At 40.3% G+C, this 19,738-nt stretch overlaps 1 pseudogene; it reads right to left on the reverse strand.

Moving 5' to 3' along the window:
- Positions 1 to 786: 786 nt before the first annotated feature.
- Positions 787 to 8,542, reverse strand: LOC119540830 (annotated as a pseudogene).
- Between the last annotated feature and the right edge of the window lie 11,196 nt (positions 8,543 to 19,738).

A 19,738-nucleotide genomic window follows, 5' to 3' on the forward strand; every position in this document is an offset into this window, starting at 1 on the left:
ACCATGCATTAAATACAGGATTCTTGTACATCAATTTATTATTAAAAGTTGTCATTGGTATAGTACCTTTGTTGCAATTTATGAAAGCAATTTTTAAATAATAGTACTATTAACTATATTGCATGATTTACCATAGGGTTTACAGTACAGTGCATTGCTATGGATTTTTTTTTAATTTTATTCTATTACTATATATACAACCTAATATTTCCCCTTCTAACCATGCTCAGATATATATTTCAGTGCTGTTAATTACATTCACAATGTTGTGCTACCGTCACTATCATCCATTACCAAAGCATTTCCATTATTTTAAATAGAAGCTCTGTACATTTTAAGCCTTAACCGCTTATTCCCTGGCCCCACCCCACCCCCTGGTAACCCATATTCTAGATTCTGACTCAGTGAGTTTGCTTATTTTAATTATTTCATGTCAGTGTCATCATACAATATTTGTCTTTTGTGTCTGGCTTATTTCACTCAACATGATGTCTTCAAGGTTCAACTATGTTGTTGCATGTATCAGAACTTCATTACTTTTTATGGCTGGACAATATTCCATTATATGTATATACTACTTTTTTTTGTTATAGCACAACTTATATATTTCAAATGGACAAAAATTAATATCATTTACAGTATCTTAGGATAAAATGCCTTTGAAGGGGAGCTTCCTTTCCAGTACTTTGAGGTCTACAAGACTTATCTAGAAAATTTACTACTGTGGAAAATGAAGACTGCTTAAATTGAATGGGGTGGGGGAGGACCTGTGGTTTTTCTTTTTGATTAATTGCTGAAACACTGTCCTTCAGGTGACTGAGGGAGTTTCATATTTTCTTTAGACATCATTAGGCACCAAAGTTCTTACAGGACAACTTTGATGCTATATGAATTCTGCCATGTTGCTAGCACTGATATGGCTCTTGGGTCCACCGCTCCATTAGAACTATTAACTCCATTCATATTAATTTTTGTCACAAATCTTACAAAGGGGGGTGCTTCTGGGTATTTAGGTCTGCATTCTATTTTAAGGCTGTATATGCGGTTTTCATAAATTGTCCAAGCTCGTTGTGGCTGCCATCTTGCGTTGCTGTCACTCGAAGTCTGGCCCCTTCTTCCTACCACATTTTTTTTTTTTCCATTCATTGGTTGATAGACACTTGGGTTGCTTCCATCTTTTGGCAGTTGTGAATAATGCTGCTATGAACATTGGTATGCAAATATCTGTTTGAACCCCTGCTTTTAATTCTTTGGGGTATATACAAAGTAGTAGGATTGCCAGGTCATACGGTAATTCTATACCTAACTTTCTGAGGAACCAAACCGTCTACCACAGTGGAATGGGTTTTCCTATTTCTCCACATCCGCTCCAACATTTGTAATTTTCTATTTTTTTTTTAATATTAGCCATTCTAATAGGTGTGAAATAGTATCTCACTGTGGTTTATATTTGCATTTCCCTAATAGCTAATGATTTTGAGCATCTTCTCATGTGCTTATTGGAGAAATGTCTAGTCAGGCTTTTTGCCCATTTTTTAATTGGGTTCTTTGTCTTTTTGTTGTTAAGTTGAAGGATTTCTTTTTAGATTCTGGCTATTAAACCCTTATCAGACATGATTTTCAAGTATTTCCTTCCATTGTCTAGGTTGTCATGATAAAGGCCTTCAAGACCTAAAGGTGTTTAATTTTGATGACTTAATCTAGAAATTTAACACAGAATGGCCTTCCATCTATTGGGGGTCTTCTTTGATATCTTTTATCAATATTTTGTAGTTTTCTGTGTACAAGTCCTTTAAATCCTGGATTAGATTTATTGCTACGTATTTTATTCTTTTAGTTGCTATTGTAAAGGAATTTTTTTCTTGATCTCTTCTTCCAGTTGTTCATGGCTTATGAGTAGAAACACTACTGATTTAGGGCTATTGATAATTGTACCCTGCTAACTTTGTTTAATTTATTTATTAGCTCTGGGAATTTTCTTGTGGATTTTTCAGGATTTTCTGTATATAGGGTCATGTCATCTGCAAATAGGGAAAGTTTTACTTCTTCCTTTCCAATTTGGATGCCTTTTATTTCTTCCTCTTGCCTGACTGCTCTGGTTAGAACTTCCAGTACAATGTTGAATGACAGTGGACATCCTTGTCTTGTTCCTGGTCTTAGAGGAAAAGTTTTCAGTCTTTCACCATTAAGTAGGATGATAGTTGTGGACTTTTCATATATGCCCTTTATAATGTTGAGGAAGTTTCCTTCCATTCCTAGCTTTCTAAATGCTTTTATCAAGAAGTGGTGCTGGTTTTTGTCAGATGCCTTTTGTGCATCAGTTGAGATGATCAGGTCAGATTTTTTCCTTCATTCTGTTAATGTGGTGTACTACATTAATTGATTTTCTTATGTTGAACCACCTTTGCATACCAGGGATAAATCCCACTGAATCATGGTGTACAATCTCTTTTAAGGTGCTGTTGGATTCAATTTGCTAGCATTTTGTTGAGGATTTTTGCATCTATATTCGTAAGAGATACTGGTCTGCAATTTTCTTTTCTTGTGGTTTCTTTATTTGGTTTTGGTATGAGGGTGACTTGGCCTCATAGAATGAAGTAGGGAGTGGTCCCTCCTCTTCAGTTTTTTGGAAGTGTTTAAGCAGGATTGGTGTTAATTCTTCTTGGAATGTTTGGTAGAATTCTCCTGTGAAACTATCTGCTCCTGGCTTTATTGGGAGGTTTTTTGATTACTGACTCAATCTCTTTACTGTTATTGATTTGTTGAGATCTTCTATTTCTTCTTGAGTCAGTATAGGTAGTTCGTAGATGAATTTGTCTTTTTCATCTAGGTTATCTAATTTATTGGTGTTCTGTTGTTCATAATATCTCTTATAGGCCTTTTTATTTCAGTGGGTCAGTAGTAATGTCCTCCTTTTCATTTCTGATTTTCATGATTTGTGTCCTCCCCACCCCATCAGTCTAGTGAAAGATTTGTCAGTTTTATTGATCTTTTCAAAGAACCAATCTTTTTTTTTTTAATTCTATTTTTGTTGTTCTTGTTCTCTCTCTCCACTCTAGTCTTTGTTATTTCCTTCCTTCTGCTTCCTTTGGGTTTTTAGTTTGCTCTTCTTTTTCAGGTTCTTCCAGTTTTGAGTTTAGGTCTCTTTCTTAATGTAAGCATTTATAGCTATAAATTTCCCTCTCAGCACTGCCCTTGCTGCATCCCATAAGATTTGGCTTACTGAATTTTCATTTTCATTTACCTCAAGATATTTTCCAATTCCCCTGTGATTTCCTCTTTAACTCATTGGTTTTTTAAGAGTATGTTGTTTAATTTCCACATATTTGTGAATTTTCCATTTTTACCTCTGTTACTGATTTCTGGGTTTATTCCATTGTGGTTGGAGAATATGCATTGTATGATTTCAATATTTTTTAATTTACTGAGACTTGTTTTGTGACCTAAGATAAAGTCAATCCTGGAAAATTATCTATGTGTACTTGAGAAGAATATGTGTTCTTTTGTTGTTGGATGAAGAGTTCTATATATATCTCTTAGGTCTAGTTGGTTTAAATGTGATTCCCAGTCTTGTATTTTTTGTCTTGAAGTTCTATTCATTATTGAAAGTTGTATAATAAAGTCTCCTACTATTAATGTAGAACCATCAATGTCTCTCTTTAGATCCATCAGTATTTGCTTCATATATTTTGGGGCTCTGCTATTAGGTGCATATATATTTATAATTGTTACATCTTTCATATATATTTATAATTGTCCCATCTTACTTTTGGATTTTTTATGATTCTTTTTTCTTTCTGCTCGTCAGTCTGACTCATTTCAATTGTCTTGTCTTCGAGTTCACTGATTCTTTCTTCTGTCAGCTCCAGTCTGCTGTTGAAACCCTCCTGGAAATTTACATTTCAGTTATTGTGGTCTTCAACTGTTTGGTTCCTTTTTAAAATTCCTATTTACTGAGATTCTCGTCTTGATCATTTATTGTTTTCCTGATATCCTTTAGTTCTTCCTCTGTATTTTCCTTCAACTTCTGGAGCATTTTTAAGATAATTTAAAAAAAGCCTTTGGTATGTTTTCTGGTCTTCTTTGTTGGTGTTTTCTGGGTTTTTAATTCTCTTCCTTTGGATGGGCCATCATGTCCTGTTTCTTTGTTTGTCTTGTACTCTTTTGTTGCATACTGTACATTTTAATATTTTAAAATGTTAATTCTGGGACTTATTCTTTGAGATGTCTGTTTCTTGATTTTGTAACCAGCTGGCGATAAGACAGAGATTTTCTTGAGTGCCAGCCCTCCTACGGGGAAAGTCTGACCAATGCAAATGCTAAGTGTGAGGCCCTCCCTGTCTTTTCTGGGCTTGTGTCTTATCCTGGATTGTGCTTGTTAGTTGTTCTGGGGTATCTCTTTAACAGGAGTTTGTTTGTCCCCTCTATTTCCTGGGAAGAGAAACCTCCCTCTCCCAGGTGTTTAAAGCAGGCAAGCCTTTGTCCCAGGCTACCCACCTCAACAGTTTTTTACACTCCTTTCATTGTCTCAACTACTTACACCTGGAGGCCAAATTCTGCAAAGGGGGGGACAAGCCAAAGAGGAGTTTCCCAAGTCACTCTTTCACATCTGGAAGAAGGCCAGGGACCCCCTTGTGAAGGGGGTCCAGAACAGTTCCAAACTGCCCTGGGGAGGGGATCACAGGGGCACCTGAAGCTTTTTCCGTGGATCCCAAAGCTGCGTTTTCTTGACCCACCCAACAAATGCAACCCTGTGGAAGCTTAGCAGGTTTAAGTCTCCTCAGCCCCCTTTGTCCCGGGACTGGTTGGAACAATGGCAGACCTCAGAGCCAGCCCTCCAGTGATTCTAAGTTCCTCATAAAAAGCCATGATCAGCATTTGGCTGTGAAGCCAGTTAGGGCCTTGCTCTCCATTAGGCTTTGGCTTAAGGGAATATTTTGTCTGGTTTGATCTTCTATCCAGACCACTAAACCTTTCTCCATTTCAGCAATAAGGCTGTTTCACTTTTTTATCATTCATATATTCACTGGATTAGCACTTTTAATTTCCTTCAAGAACTTTTCCTTTGCATTCACAATTTGGCTAGCTGTTTGATGCAAGAGGCCTAGCTTTCAGCCTAGCTCCGCTTTCTACCTGCCTTCCTTACTAAGCTCAATCATTTCTAATTTTTGATTTAAAGTGAGAGACATGTGACTCTTCCTTTCAGTTGAACACTTACAGGCCCATTGTAGATTTATTAATTAGCTTAATTTCAATATTGTTGTGTCTCAGGGATAAGTAGGCCCAAGGAGAGGGAAGTGGACTGGAGAACAGCTGGTTGGTGGAGCAGTCAGAACACACACAACTTTTATCAATTAAGTTCGCCATCTTATATGGGCGCGATTCATGGCTCTCCAAAACAATTGCAATAGTAACATCAAAGATCAGTGATCACAGATTACCATAACAGATATGGGAATAATGAAAAAGCTTGAAATATTACAAGAATTACCGAAATGTTACAGAGACATGAAATGAGCATATGCTGTTGGGAAAATGGTGCAAATAAACTTACTTGATGCAAGGTTGCCACAAACCTTCAATTTGTAAAAAATGCAATATCTGCAAATTGCAGTAAAGTGAAGCACGATAAAATGAGGAATGCCTTTATAAAGTCAGGGCTATGTGCTTTATGGACCTTAGGGTCCTGAGAATGTACAGAGGACATTGGTTTTTTCTGTTTGCTCTGTTTGTTTGTTTGTTTGTTTTTACTGCCCAGGATCTGTACTTTCTTCCTATATGGGGACCCTCCTTTGCATGAGTCTCAGTGGCCCAGTTTCTCACCATGGATGCCAAAGGGTGCACAGCCTTCTCCCCACCCATGGTAGCGAAGGTGTGGACACATGATGTAAGTGCAGTCCATCAGAAGCTCCAGCCCCAGACTTAGATTCTCAGATGAGTACATAAAGCACAGGAACAGCTTGAAATCCATTTTCAGGGACAATGTTATGCTTGTGGCAGCATCCTAACCAGACTGTTTCTAAGGCCTGACCTTGAAGCTACTTAGCTTCCCTTGGGTCTTACCAGCTTTCTGACCTTGTTTTTTCAGCTTTCCCATCAATTGTGAGAGTGTCTCAATATTCTTTCTAAAGATGTGTAGAGATAAGTAATTTTTTAGACAGGAGAAGAACAGGTGAAGGTAAGACAAATAATTAATAAACAGAAAGTCCTTCTTAGCCTTCAACATGGACAAGATTGATGGGCAATTGTGAAAACTAAAACATGAAGAAGACAGTGAGGCGTAAAATCAATGTAAGGCAATTTAAGAGACAAAATAGGTATGGAGAACCAAGGAGAGGCCAACAGAAAATATTGACAGAAGAATGTCGGGGGGAGGGAAATTACACTAACAAAATGAGGCCACTGTGCACAAAGAAAGCTAAGATAAGCAAAGAAAAGGGGGAATGGCAGAAGAAAATCTTCCTTTAAAAAAATGTGAAAATACACCAAATGATTAAGAAAAGGGCAATGTGTCATGACAAAACAAAGCTTAATCTTGGATAAATCTACACCGGATCACCAAAAAGATATGGAATAATTTTCCTCAGATGTTTTCATAGGAAAAAAAGTAAGAAGGAAATATTGAAGAATCATCCCAGTTAGGCTTTTTTTTTAAGAAGTCTGGGTTTTTAAAAATTACATTCTTTATAAAGGTAATATCATCACCATACCAAAACAAATGAGGGAAAATTATCCATAATCCTACTAAGCCAAACACATAGCTCAATGTTAGCATATTGGTATGGTTTTTTTTTTTCATTGCATAGGATATTTTGTTAAAGTGATGTAATTTTTATCCCTGTTTTCCATTTATTGTCATGTAAATAATAGTACACTCTGCTGACTCAGAGTGTTAATTAACATAGTTTTTAATGACTGCCCAAGTCTATATAAGGGATAAACTTGATTTCCTTGGTTTTGGATCATGTGTGTGTATGTGTATGTGTGCCACTGAATTGAGTGTCTGCGAGGTATCTAGGGTTATGTATGAAATTTCTTTAATCCTCAGATAATCCCGTAAGTCATCTGTAGTATTACTGTTACAAGGTCAGAGAAGTTCAGTGCTCTGCCCCAGGTTGGTGGTGGAGCAAAAGCCAGTTCTCAGATTTGCCCAGTTCCAAGTCAATGCCTCGCCCACTATGCCATGATGCTTCCCAGTTGGTTGTCGCCAAATTTTTCTTACTTTAAATAATATTGGAATCAGTATCTTTGTGTTAATTTTTTCTTCCTTAGTTTGGACTGATTCCTTAGAATAGCTATCCAGAAGTGGAATCACTTAGTCCCAAGAATATTTTAGCGTCTCAATACAGATTACCAAATTGCTTTCCAAAGATTGATTCTCGTTTACAGTGCCATCAATACATCCTTACCGGCATTGAGTAGTATCATGTTCTTTTTAGTTTAACAGCAAAATTGTCTTAATTTTCTGTGAGAGGCTTTGGGTGTGATTACGTAAAGAGAAATGACAAATTACATAATGTAAAGACGCTTGAGCATGTTGTTTAAAATGATTTCAGTATGCTAGTAGCACATCAAGAGGCCTAACGGTCACTGGCCCTAAGCAGTCTGATGAGGTCTCTTGCCATCAGAACCTCAGTGTTCTTCAAGAACCCACATTCCTTTTCAAGACCATGTGACTCAGGGAAGGTTGGCCCCCTCTCATCTCTTTAGAGGCAAATGTTAATTGGTTTAAATCAATCACAATCATTCCATTCCCCTTGCTAGTGATGGACTTAGGACATAGCATATGACTCCATGTGGCCAATGAGCAGGAGGTGATTCCTGCGAAGGGTTTCTTTGCTCGTACACAAAAAAGAGAGAGTCCCTGTTTCTGCCTCTGGTCATTGGCAGATGTGAGAATGGGATGTCTGGAATTACGGTAGCCATTGTGGAACCACGAAGGGAGCTGGGTAATATGCAGAGACTGGTAGGTCAACACGGTGGAAAGAACCTGGGTCCTTGATGATATCATGGAGTCTCTTAACTGACCACCACAAAATGCCCCTCCTTTCAGACCTCTTGATTTAGGAGATGATAAATCTCCCTTTTATCTAAGGCAGTTGAGTCTGAGTTTGGGGATCCTTTCCTGTTCCTTGCAGCACACAGTATCCCACCTGATACAAGGAATCTTGAGACAGAATTCTTCAAACTATTGGAATATATATAGTGTCTCAACTGTCAATGTTGGTCTTATTATGAAGACTGTAGTGGAAACTGGCAAAGCAACACAAGAGGCTCAAGAGGGCAATAAAGGGAAACAGATGCATTGTGCTCATTTCCTTTGAGAAACTGTAATTTGCAAAAGTGGGATGCAAGTTACCCTACCTGGGGAACCAGAGTCAAAAGAAGACCTTGACAAGACCCAGGCGATTTCCTTTTTTAACACCACTTGAGTCCGTGGCTTCCATCCAAGGGGTGAGATCTGTGATCTCTGGAAGCGGAATGCACAGAGGTGACGATCGGTCCCACAGTGACGGAGAAGAGACCAGGAAACAGAGCTCATGTGGAGCAGTGTAGTTTCAAAGTTAACATGTCAGCTTTGGGGCTCATTGTCAGTACGGGAAAGGCACTTCCTTTCTTGGGGCCTTAATTTACTCAATTATAAATTGAGGCGCCTGGGCTAAGTCATTGCTCAGACTAAAGTTAAATGATTGGTCCTGCTGATTTCGAAAGTGATAAAAATTGTGATCACAATTTTTAAAGTGATCATTAAAAGTAATGATCATGTAGCATTTACCTTAACACATGGTAGGCACTCAATAAACTGCTAGCTATCAGTAACAGTAACAATAACAAGCAGTATTTCTATGGTATGTTACAGTTAGTGAAGCCAGGATTAATGCCTGGTCTACTAACTCTCAATGTTGTGTTCTTTCTAATACAGCACAAATTCTTTCAAGATAGTGTTGAGTATCAGACTCCTAGTTTGTATAGAAAATAAGAAAATTTATTTAAAAAGAGCCATGTTGTGGCAAACATGCATAATACTATAAAAATACATACACCATACAACACAGTACCCTTTTCCATAAAGCTGTCTCTATTTTCCATACTACTAACTCATTTGATCCTCAATCCTGTAGCACAAGAAAGGAGTTTTTAGTTTCCTGTTTTTCAGTGAGATTGACTCTGCCAAAAGCAGCACAGTAATGTTTTCCTCCCCTTCTGGGATAGCGAGTCTTGGGACAAGGGGACTCATCTATGATCAGGCCCTCTAGTTGGGGGATCAGTTCACTTACCTCTAGAAAGAGGAGCAAAACAGAATTTGTACCCAATGAGTAGCACTCTCTTGAATTCAAAGTCAATTTCCAAATGTGCGCAGTTCTCAGGACGGGAAAGAATATCTTAAAAGTTATCTAAAAATAGAAAAGGATGCCATTAAAATTCAGCAGCATATTTGGTGTGGAAGGATAACCAAACAAAAAGGAAGCAAATAGGCCATGCGGATTAGGGAGCTAGGAACAGAACTATTCTCGTCTCTATGGGACTGCCTCTACCTCACTAAAGGGTATCTACTTCCTTTAGAGAAGAAAGACTGGTTATGTCTGTCTGTCAGCAATTACAGTCAGACCATCTTGGTTGAGTTTTTTTGTTTGTTGTTTTGTTGTTGACCAATATAGCATATTAATGTTTTCAGGCTACAGGTGGATAAAGAAAAGGGTTGGAAAAGTAGAGTGGAGCATGAAGGGACCTTGGAAAGATTCTAGTTCAATTCCCTCATATTAAAGTGAAAGAAAATTGAAGTGGGGATGGGTAGGGGTATGTGATTTACATCTAGGCCACACAGCTAGGGATGAAAAGCCGGGCTAGATGAGAGGCCAGTTAAGCAAATGTGTAGGGAAGAAGTCCTCTCCACCCCCACCTCCGCCCCCTGCGAGGAGAATTAACTGCTCCCCTGCACCCTCATATACCTCTAATTATGGCACTTACCAAACTGTAGTCAAGCAAACCTCCACTACACTCTCCTTTCCCTCTGTCCCACCTTCCCCAACTGCCTGTGACATGATATTCAGGACTATGTTTCATTTGTCCTATTAGCCCCAGGTCTTAGTATAATGCCTCATATTTGGTGCTCAATAAATGTTTATGGACTGAATTAATGAACACCAAAATCGTAGATGGCAGGGTTGACATACAAACTGGAGACAGGTACCCAAGGGTGCCGCAGGCCTCCAGGTCAGAGAAGGTGATGGTCTGTGTTGCCCTGGCCAGACGGCTTATTGTCGCTGATAAAGCGCAGTTCACCTGGGAAAAGGTAACTAGGTTGAGGAATATTCTGGAAGGTTTATAAGTCCATTGAGGAGCCATGGAGGGAACTAGAACTATTTAGCCTAAAAAAGAGAAGGCTCGGGGAAGTGGTTTCCAAATTGCATTGATAATTCATAGAAATGCCCAAGGGGCTGTCAAAAAATAGGAAGCTGAGAGGGAATGGATGGAACAACAGATCCTTAACTCAGTTTCAAAAGGAACAGTCTGCTTTTATCTGCTTTACATATTGGGCTGTAGCAGAAGATCCATATCAAAGAATGGTGGGCAGTAGTGAGAAGCTCTTCCTGCTAATAACTTATTAAAAATCCCTGCTCAAAGTATTATGATAGGGATCTTTAAATATTTGGAAGGCTGTTGTATGAAAGATTTCGACTTGCTCTTTGTCTGTCTACTGTCAGGAATAGTGACACAAGGTGGGTCTTAGGTCACGAAATGCAAATGACACCCGAGGATCAGTCTGCTTGGAAGGACATGCCTAGATTTCTACCTTGCATGGTCTAGTCACCATAGCCGGCTTGGTAGTGGTGGCTCCAAGCTCTGTCCCACTCCAGGCTTTGAGAAGGGATTGAGATGGCCTGAGGTCAGTAGCTCAGAGACCTGTTGCTGCTGATTCCACTCCACCCTAGGCCAGGTTCTTGCTCAGCTCTTCTGATGCTCCATGTGCTTGTCCAGACTTCCCCCCTGGTACCTATGACTGGATCCTCAACAAATGGCCAGCCAACCTCACCCAGGAGATTTTTACTATCATTGTAGGTCCTCCTCTGCTTCTTACAATGTCAACTCCAAGTGTAAGGCAGTGTCTGTTTTGTTCACGGGTATAGCTCAAATGCCTCAAACAGGGAGTGGCACATCGTTTTGTTGTTCCTAGATCCTGATCTTTCCTAGTTTGTCCTTTTGTGCCCATGATCAAACCCTACCATAAACATTACCTTATAGGCTATCTGCCTTGCAAAATCCCGACTCCCTGGGGGGCAGAAAATGGATATTCATTCTTGTTTGGACAGTCAGCAAGTGGGGGAAGGTGGCTGAACTGGATGCCTTCCAAGACTCCTTCCAATTTAGTAGGGACAGATTGCATATGAAAATGTCTCTATGCTCTTGATTAAAAAAGAGAAGAAACTTTGTAGGCCCATTATTTGTGCCCTAGATTAGCTTGAAAAACTATCAGGGCCCCACACCCTTGCAGGCAGCCATGCCCTAGTAAAGAGACAGCCCCTGGGCAGCCACATCTCTCACTCTATGTGTCAGTCAGAGTTCTCCAGAGAAACAGAACCAACAGGATATATGTGGGTGTCTGTGTATGTGCATGTATATATACATAGAAAAAGAGAGATTTACTATAAGGACTTGGCTCATGCAGTTGTGAGGGCTGACAAGTCCAAATTCTGTAGGGCAGGCCACATGCTAGAAATTCCAGTAAGAACTGATGTTGAAGTCTTAAGGCAGAAATTCTTCTGATCTCTGGAACCCTCAGTTCTTTGTTCTTAAGGCCTCCAACTGCTTGGATGAGGCCTACCTATGTAATGAAGGGTAATCTTTACTTAAGAGCAACAGACTGTAGAAATTAATCCCATCTAGAAAATTCCTCCACAGTATAAACCAAACAACTGGACACCATAACCTTGCCAAGTTTGGGGACACTTAAAATTAACCATCACACCCTATCACTCTGACCCTCTGGCCACAGCTGACTGTTCTAAGGACAGTCCACTGGTAGGCTAGCCAGCAATCCATGATATGGCCCATGATATGACAAGCTGAGCTGGGTGCATCATGTTCTCCCTCCAGAATTTGAGCTAAGAAATACCAAAATAATAGAATAGGTAACAGAGAAGGCCAAAGCTAAAGGAATGCTCTGAGGTAGAGGAGAGGCCCTGAGGTATCATTTTCAGGACAAAGTTATGAGGGAGTTGGAACTGAGAAGAAATAGAGACCAGGAAATAAAGAATAGACTGCAGAGAAGATGGAAAAAACGAAGCAAGCTGAAAGAGAGAGACAGACACACCAAGAGGGGCTACATCAGGCCAAGAGCCAGGAGATCTCCTGCAGAGGTTTCTTGAGTCTCCCTGACCAGAGTCTGCCCCTTCCCCACCAAGTCCTTCTCTCCCAAGTGTTGAAGCTTCCGAACACAGATCTCCTTAGAATAAACACTTCATTGCTTGAGGTGCACTGTTTATCCTCGCCACCAAAAGAGCCTAACTTAAACATGTTCTAATTGGGGAAATGCATTCGTTACTGCTTCATGAGAGGGCTAGCCCTATGTATATAACAATACGAATTTATGATCTGACAGTCCTGGAGGTCAGAAGGCCAACAAGGGATTCACTGGGCTAAAATAAAGGTGGCTGCAGGGCTGCCTGCCTTCTGGCGGCTCTGGATGAGTATCCATTTCCTTGTCTTGGACAGCTTCTAGAGCCTTCATTCCTTGACTTATGGCCCCAGGCAGCGATCACATCACTCCAACCTCAGCTGCTTCTGTCACCGCATCTCCTTCTCTGTCTCTTCTCTGACCTGTTCTGACTCTTTGAGTCTCCGTCTTTCCCCTATAAGAACGATTGTGATGACATTAAGCACACCCAGATAATCAAGGTAAGCTCACCTTCTTGAGTTCCTTAACCTAAATCCCATCGGCAAAGTCCCTTTTGCCATGTGAAGGAACATGTTCACGGGCCCTGGGGATTAGGACATCGGACATCTTCAGGTGAGGGTGGATGGGAGGTGGTGTTAGCACACTGCAGGGAACATGTGGTCATTCCCCAAGGACAGCAAAGAAGACATCTTCTTTTTTGCAGATACCTGCAAAATCATAAGTCAGCCAGTGGAAGGCTGCTTATGTTTTATATACGCTGAAACAGGAAAGCATCGAGCTGGCAAACAAAGAGGCACACAGCCATCTCCATAAGCATCTGATCAAGAGGGGAGCCTGGTCCGTATTTCCAGTGCTGATTTCCATGTAACATAAACATGGATTCCCTGGGAGTGGACCCCAGAGGGCATTTAATTTGAAATGCAAGGTGAGAGTCTCTATCATTTGAACCAAGCGTTGTTAGCGTTGCAATGAATAAGCCAGCAGTTCAGTGACACGGAGGCAGACCAGAACTGTAGAAGAGATTGATAGAGACCCGCCTTTGATTAAGGTCCTTCTTCATTACAGACATTTATTTAGCTATTTTTCACTCAGAAGATCATGCTGACAGCCTGGATGCACACCGCTGGGTAATTACAGGGCTCTGAGAAATGATGCGACGGGAAGAGAGGAGTGTACATGATAAGAAAATAATGCCTGGTAACGGCATTGACTGACACTGCAGAGCTCTGCTCTTATGTTTTTCGATGGTGAGGGGAGGAACCAGAGGGCAGGCTCCTTCTTGCCTTGTCCAGTCCTAGTCATTTCCTTTCAAGATTTTTTTTTTTTTTTTGGTTCAGGCTTTTTGTCTGTTGTGGAAGGAACCTCAGGTGTCTTCTCTAGTTTTTAACTGGAAATGAGCCCTGGAGATCTCAGGCTTAATGGAAACCGGGGTTGATGAGTTTAAGAAGCAGTGATGCTTATTGAATAAAACCCATTGTTGGATTCAGTTTTTCAAAACATGTACAGACCCCAAGCAGGAATCAGTGAGTGGATTACTCAGCTGCATCCAAGGGTGCTCAGGTGCCCTTCCCTGCCACCATTCTTGGGTTATGAAAACCCCAAGCAGATTAAGCCCTAAGGGTTTCCCCAAAGATTTGTACAGAAAATTACAAACATGATTCAAACATGTTTGTTCTTTTCAATTTGATACATGGCCTGAGGGCTGTAGGGCTTCCTGTAACACTTTGGGGAACTACGTTTGGCTAAATACAGACCACTTAAAGATTCAGAATTTTTAGACCGAGTGATGAGGTCAGAGTTCATTAAGTTTTCTCTCTGGACACTTTTAGGTGATTGGGACCCAGCTGCTAATACCAAACCAGTCAAATAGTTTATATCTGGACTGCCAATAATCCCTAAAGGCCAAGTACAAGGTCAGTGTGTGGGAGACCGACAGAAGTGCACGACTCACTTCTCTTTTCAATTTCTTTATGAGCTCTCTGCTGCCTTGATGTTCTGCAGATGAGGTTTCTGTTTTTCCATTCTGATGAGCCTGGATTCTAAAGAAAGCATGTTATGTAAGGAATGAGATTAGGAAGAAGAAAAAGCAGAGTGAAAGTATATCACTTCTTACCTGTTAAAATAACCAAAGGCAATGCATTATATAAAGCACAGCTTGTGTGGCCTGGCAGAGCCAAGACTAATTTCATCCTGGGGTGTGACCTCCTCGAAGACTCACAAAGAACACCAAAGGGAGAAAGCTTACATTCTGTTCCCAGAATGGATTTATTCTGACATGAGAGCCATACTAAAGAGGAATGAATACATAGCGTACAACCCCCAAGTAGGAACTTGACGCAAAGGAGATACCATATTGGGCTCCTGGACAGAAATACTGATGTTCAGGAGCAAAGAGGCTTAGAAAGCCTGTCCTTGAAGATGACAGAGATGTGCTCTGAGACTGGATTCCAAATTGTGTGCCTTTAGCAAAAACCCAGAGGCACAGCCCCTGTGGACCTAGAGGAGGGAGATGGATGAAATGGCCTCTAGAAAATGGAGGCAGGGCTTTTTTTGAGTCCAGAAGTATTTTACTATACTCTGAAAACTACAAATATTGCGGTAACACTAAGTAAAGGTTATAAAGGAGGAGAAGGGAATTATTTTCTTACATGCTATTGTCGGCAGAGTAATGACCCCCCAAAGATGTCACTTTCTAACCCCCAGAACCTAGAACTTGGTTAGGTCTCAAGGCAAAGGTGAGTGAAGGTTGTAGATGGAGTGAAGGTTGCTAATCAGCTGTCCCTAAGAGGGGAAGAGTATCCTGCGTTATCCAGGTGGGCCCAATATAATCACAAGGGTCTTTAAAAGTAGAAGAGGGAGGCGGAGAAGAAGGACAGAGGGATGCAGTGTGAGAAGGACGAGACCTGACATTGCCGTCTTTGAAGCTGGTTGAAGGAGCTGTGAGCTGGGGAGTGTAGACAGCCTCCAGATGTTGGAAAAAGCAAGGAAACATTCTCTCCTAGTCTCCAGAAGGAGCACAGCCCTGCCTACGCCTTGATTTTAGTCCAGGGAGACACTTTTTAAACTCCTGACTTTCCAAACTGTAAGATGATACATTTTACATTGTTTTAAGCCACTAAATTTGTGGAGTGTTTTGTTTCCAGCAGTGGTAGGAAACTCATACACCTGCCAAATGAGTGGGAGAACATTACCATATCTAAATTGGTCTTGATGAGTCCTAGCTACCCTCTCAGGGAAATGTAGAATCCTTGAGGAGATTGGCTTTAAGCCATTGTTGGGAGAAAAAGAAATGTTTTCAAACTCCTTGTTTTGAATGCCTCTGACTGTTAAACTGGGGACATCTGAACCATGCAAAGGGACCGTTTTAATGCAGCCAAGGAAGAAGCCTTCTGACTTCCACTGGGGTGCAGGCATCTCCCCTAAGGGTTGTGTACAAGCAATGAAAAGATTTTTGTAACAAACACTGCCTGTACTCCAGAAAGACCTGAGATGTAGTACATTTTTGTTTTAAAACTAGAATTTCATATATGAGAGTCTTAGGGTAGCAGATACTGTTAGTAGGAAATGCAAAGGCATTGCCCCATTCTTCCTTGCTAAGAGAGTCCCCATTTTGTCCAGATATGCAGTCTGCCCCCATGTGGCTCAGGGTCAAGTGGTGATCAGCTTAAGCCAACCACAGGGTCTTTTTGCAGATGGCCAGGTCATCATGGGGAAGTGATGCATTTTTGGCCCATGAGATGAAAGGGAAGTCTGGGGGCTCCCAGGAAATGTCCTTTAAGCTCAGAGAACTCATGGAAGAGAAAGGTTTCTCTCGGCCTCTGGTGTTGCTGTGATGAAGAGGTGATTTCCAAAGTAATGAGCCACCGTCTTCAGACCATGCAGACCCCTGGCTGAGAGCAAGGCCAGTATGCCGAGGATGACAGAGCAGAAAGACGGAAAGAAACTTGAGGATGCCATGAAGCCCTCAATTAACCAGAGCTGCCAGAGCTGCCATTCTTAGGTCTTCTTGTTTCTGAGATTATAAACATCTTTATTAAATTACAGTAAGTTGGAATTTGTATTGGTTGCAACTGCAAGCTTCCCACCTGATGAACAGATGGTTAATTAACATCCTTAAAACATAAAAGTTAATAAAAAGATGAGTATTTCAAGATTTAAAAAAATAAACAAAATAACAGATAATTCCCTAATGAAGAAAAAAAAACAGTAAACATTTGAAGACATACGTGTTCAACTACACTAATAACTAAACACTAATAAAAAATAACAAGATACTATTTGTATCTCTAAATTGACAACATTATTATTATTATTATTTTTTTACTGATGATATCCAGTACATATTGGTGGTGGCTTAGGGATTTAGGCTCTTTCTAGCGGAAATTATAAATGGATATAGCCTCTCTCAAGGAGAATTAGGCTACACATATTCTGGAGAAGATCCCTGCTGCCTAGATCAGAAATTGTAATATACCTGGCAAAAACCTTCTTCCTGAATAACTATTTAAATTCACTGATTTGCTTGGGGGCCTACTAGCTGCCTTGGAACTAGCCATCACTATGCACTCACCAGCAGTTCAGTCCTATTTGGTAAACTAAGATGGGGCCATCTGAGGTTAAGTTTTAGGAGGAAATATGGTGTCCACAAGAGGAAATTTTCCATGGGGAAGAAGAGTCAGACAGAATTGGCAAGTAAGAGTCTCCAAATGAAAGGCAGGGTGATTCCTAGCACCTTGGTTACTAACACTAGAACCTGTCCAGATCCAGCCATCTGAGATGCTCTAAGGAAAAAGGAACATCCTTTAGTATAAAGATCCTTTAGTATAAAGACCTCTACCCTTCTCAGCCCAGGAATCTCTGTCCCAGGGTCCTTCTATCAGGGTTAGATAGAGAAGAGGGAAGGAGAGCACTAGCTGCTAAGGAAGCACCCCAAATGTACATCAGCAGTGAGGTGTCCGTGTTTCCTGAGGGACCTCCAGCCACTGTGAGATACTTGCTAGGAACTCCCCAAGATGCCAGAGAGGAAAAGGAAGCTGTAAAGGTGGCTGAAGTAACTACAGCAATTCTAGGAAGAAGAAGGCAGTCAGACCAGTAAATGCCAGATGTTTACTGCAACCTTACTTGGATCTGTATGCTAGAGAGACCTGACATTGTTCCTACCCTTTGACCCAGTAATTCTTCTAGAAATTTACTCTAAGAAAATAGTTAAGATCCACCCAAAGATCTCTGTACAAGAACATTCATCATAGTATTTTTTTTACATTACTTTATTTATCAAATAAAAAAAAATTCCCAAATATCCTGAAATAACTTCATTCCTTCCAATATACTTCTGCAGTCAAAAGGAAAATTAATGAACCATAGTCACACCTGAGCATTCCCATATCGTTAAGATCAACCTCAATATCTTGTCTGTTCTTATTAGATTATCGTTTCCCCCTTCCCTAGCTGCTGTCTATCTCTAGGTCATAGTATTTTCACAATAGCAAAATATTGAAAACAAAAATATTCAAGAATGGAGAAACACTAAGTAATTTAAGGTGTGGTCGTTAAAAATCATGTTTCAAAAAATATTTAATGATATGGGAAAGTGTTAAAAATTAACTAAGGAAATAACTAATATGAAAAGTCAATGCACGTTATGATCCTAATTTTGTTTTATAAAAACAAAATCATGGAAAGAAGACTGGAAGTACCCAAATTTTCACACTAACTCAGGGTACCAAAGTTAGGTAGAATGTTACTTTTTATTCTTTTGAGGCAGGGCTTTTTTTTTTTTTTTTTTATGTTTTATAATTCTTTAACCATGAATGTGAGTTACTTTTGTAATCAACAGGGTACCAAAGTTAGGCAGAATAAAAAGTTAGGAGAATTCTATGATAACGAATTTGAAAACCCCTATTCAAAAATCTGATATTTCGCAGCTTAGCATTTTAAGACAAAGAAAAAGAATAGAACAAATACTGATGTCTTGTCCAGACCAGAGAGCCCATTTGCCACCAAGTTTTTTTTCTTTTCATCAATTTGCAAGACAATACATAAGATGATTGCATTCTGAAGCAGGTGATTTTAAAGCTACATTTCTTAGTAAGCACTTATCACATTTCTCTATGGTTTAATAGAGATGATTAGTTCTATGTGAAATGTCTTCATGTGTTCTAAAATCTTCCTCTGAGTTGGGAAATTCAGTTTTAGTGTAAAATTGGAATATCACTTCTCTTCTAATTTTTCATTTGTCTTCATTCATAATATGTACAGGTCTAGGTATACCTTTTCTTCACTTAATAAATTTAAAACTAAATTTTCAGTAAATTTTAAAAAGTAAAAATTGACTAATTAAAATACTTAAGGTTGCATTTATCGTTTTTGGCTTTCATGACAACCCCACCTCATAAGAAGAATAAGTGAAATGTTTAGGTAAGGCCCAGGTAGGGTGAGTGCAGCAATGCAGAATGGCTGTCCCTCGGCTCCACCAAAGCGCAGGCCCGGCAGTCCCTGTGGGGTGGCAGCCCAGATGGTGTGGGGTGAGAGCTTCAGAAAGGCCCTAGCCTCTCTTTTCTGTCCCTGGAACTGCCTGCTACTAAGCTAAGCCTTATGTCTCTCCAGCAGAGAGTAATTGCAACGCTCTAAGAAGATTAGGAGCTTGCTTTCTCCATTCCCTTCTTTTCTGGACATCAAGACCTGAGATGGCTTTCCGGTGACCCCTGGGAGTGCAAACCCATTGAGAAACAGGAAGAATTTAGGGCAAACTGACAGTTCCTCTAGGACCTTGCACTGAATTCTTCCTCTGTTTTATCTCTTGTCTCAGACCATGTTTGTTATCTCCCCATCTTGCTGTTTCCCTACTGTCTTACTAACATTCTCCACCTGCTCTCTTCTGGAATTCTACCTTCAATATCCATTCACCTCCCCCTAAACAGAGCCTAATGGCCAAAGCCCTCTATCACCACTTAGCATTATTTTGTCTATCTGTCTCTCTCCCTCTCTCTCCCCTGCCCTCTTCTTCCACACAAGGACACCCAAGCAGGCACACACTCACACGCACTTATGTGTTTATTCACACATATACTCCAGTGTTTTCCAAAGAAGTTTTAAATTGTCCACTATCAATTAATGGAAACTATTTGCTTTTATTGGTTTTGTTGTTGCCTCACAGCTCTGATTTTAAGTAAAACGTTGCTGTATTTCAAATAACAACAAAATGTCCCATGATAATGGTTGTACTTGAGTGTCCACTGAGAATATGCATAGACACACAGGAATTCCCAGAATCCTCTTGATACCTCCGAGCTGCTCCCCCAGGCACCAAGGCCCTGGGTTGGGGACCTCTGCCGTAGGCCA

This window comes from Choloepus didactylus, chromosome 7 (genome assembly GCF_015220235.1).
Source record: "Choloepus didactylus isolate mChoDid1 chromosome 7, mChoDid1.pri, whole genome shotgun sequence".
NCBI lineage: Eukaryota > Metazoa > Chordata > Mammalia > Pilosa > Megalonychidae > Choloepus > Choloepus didactylus.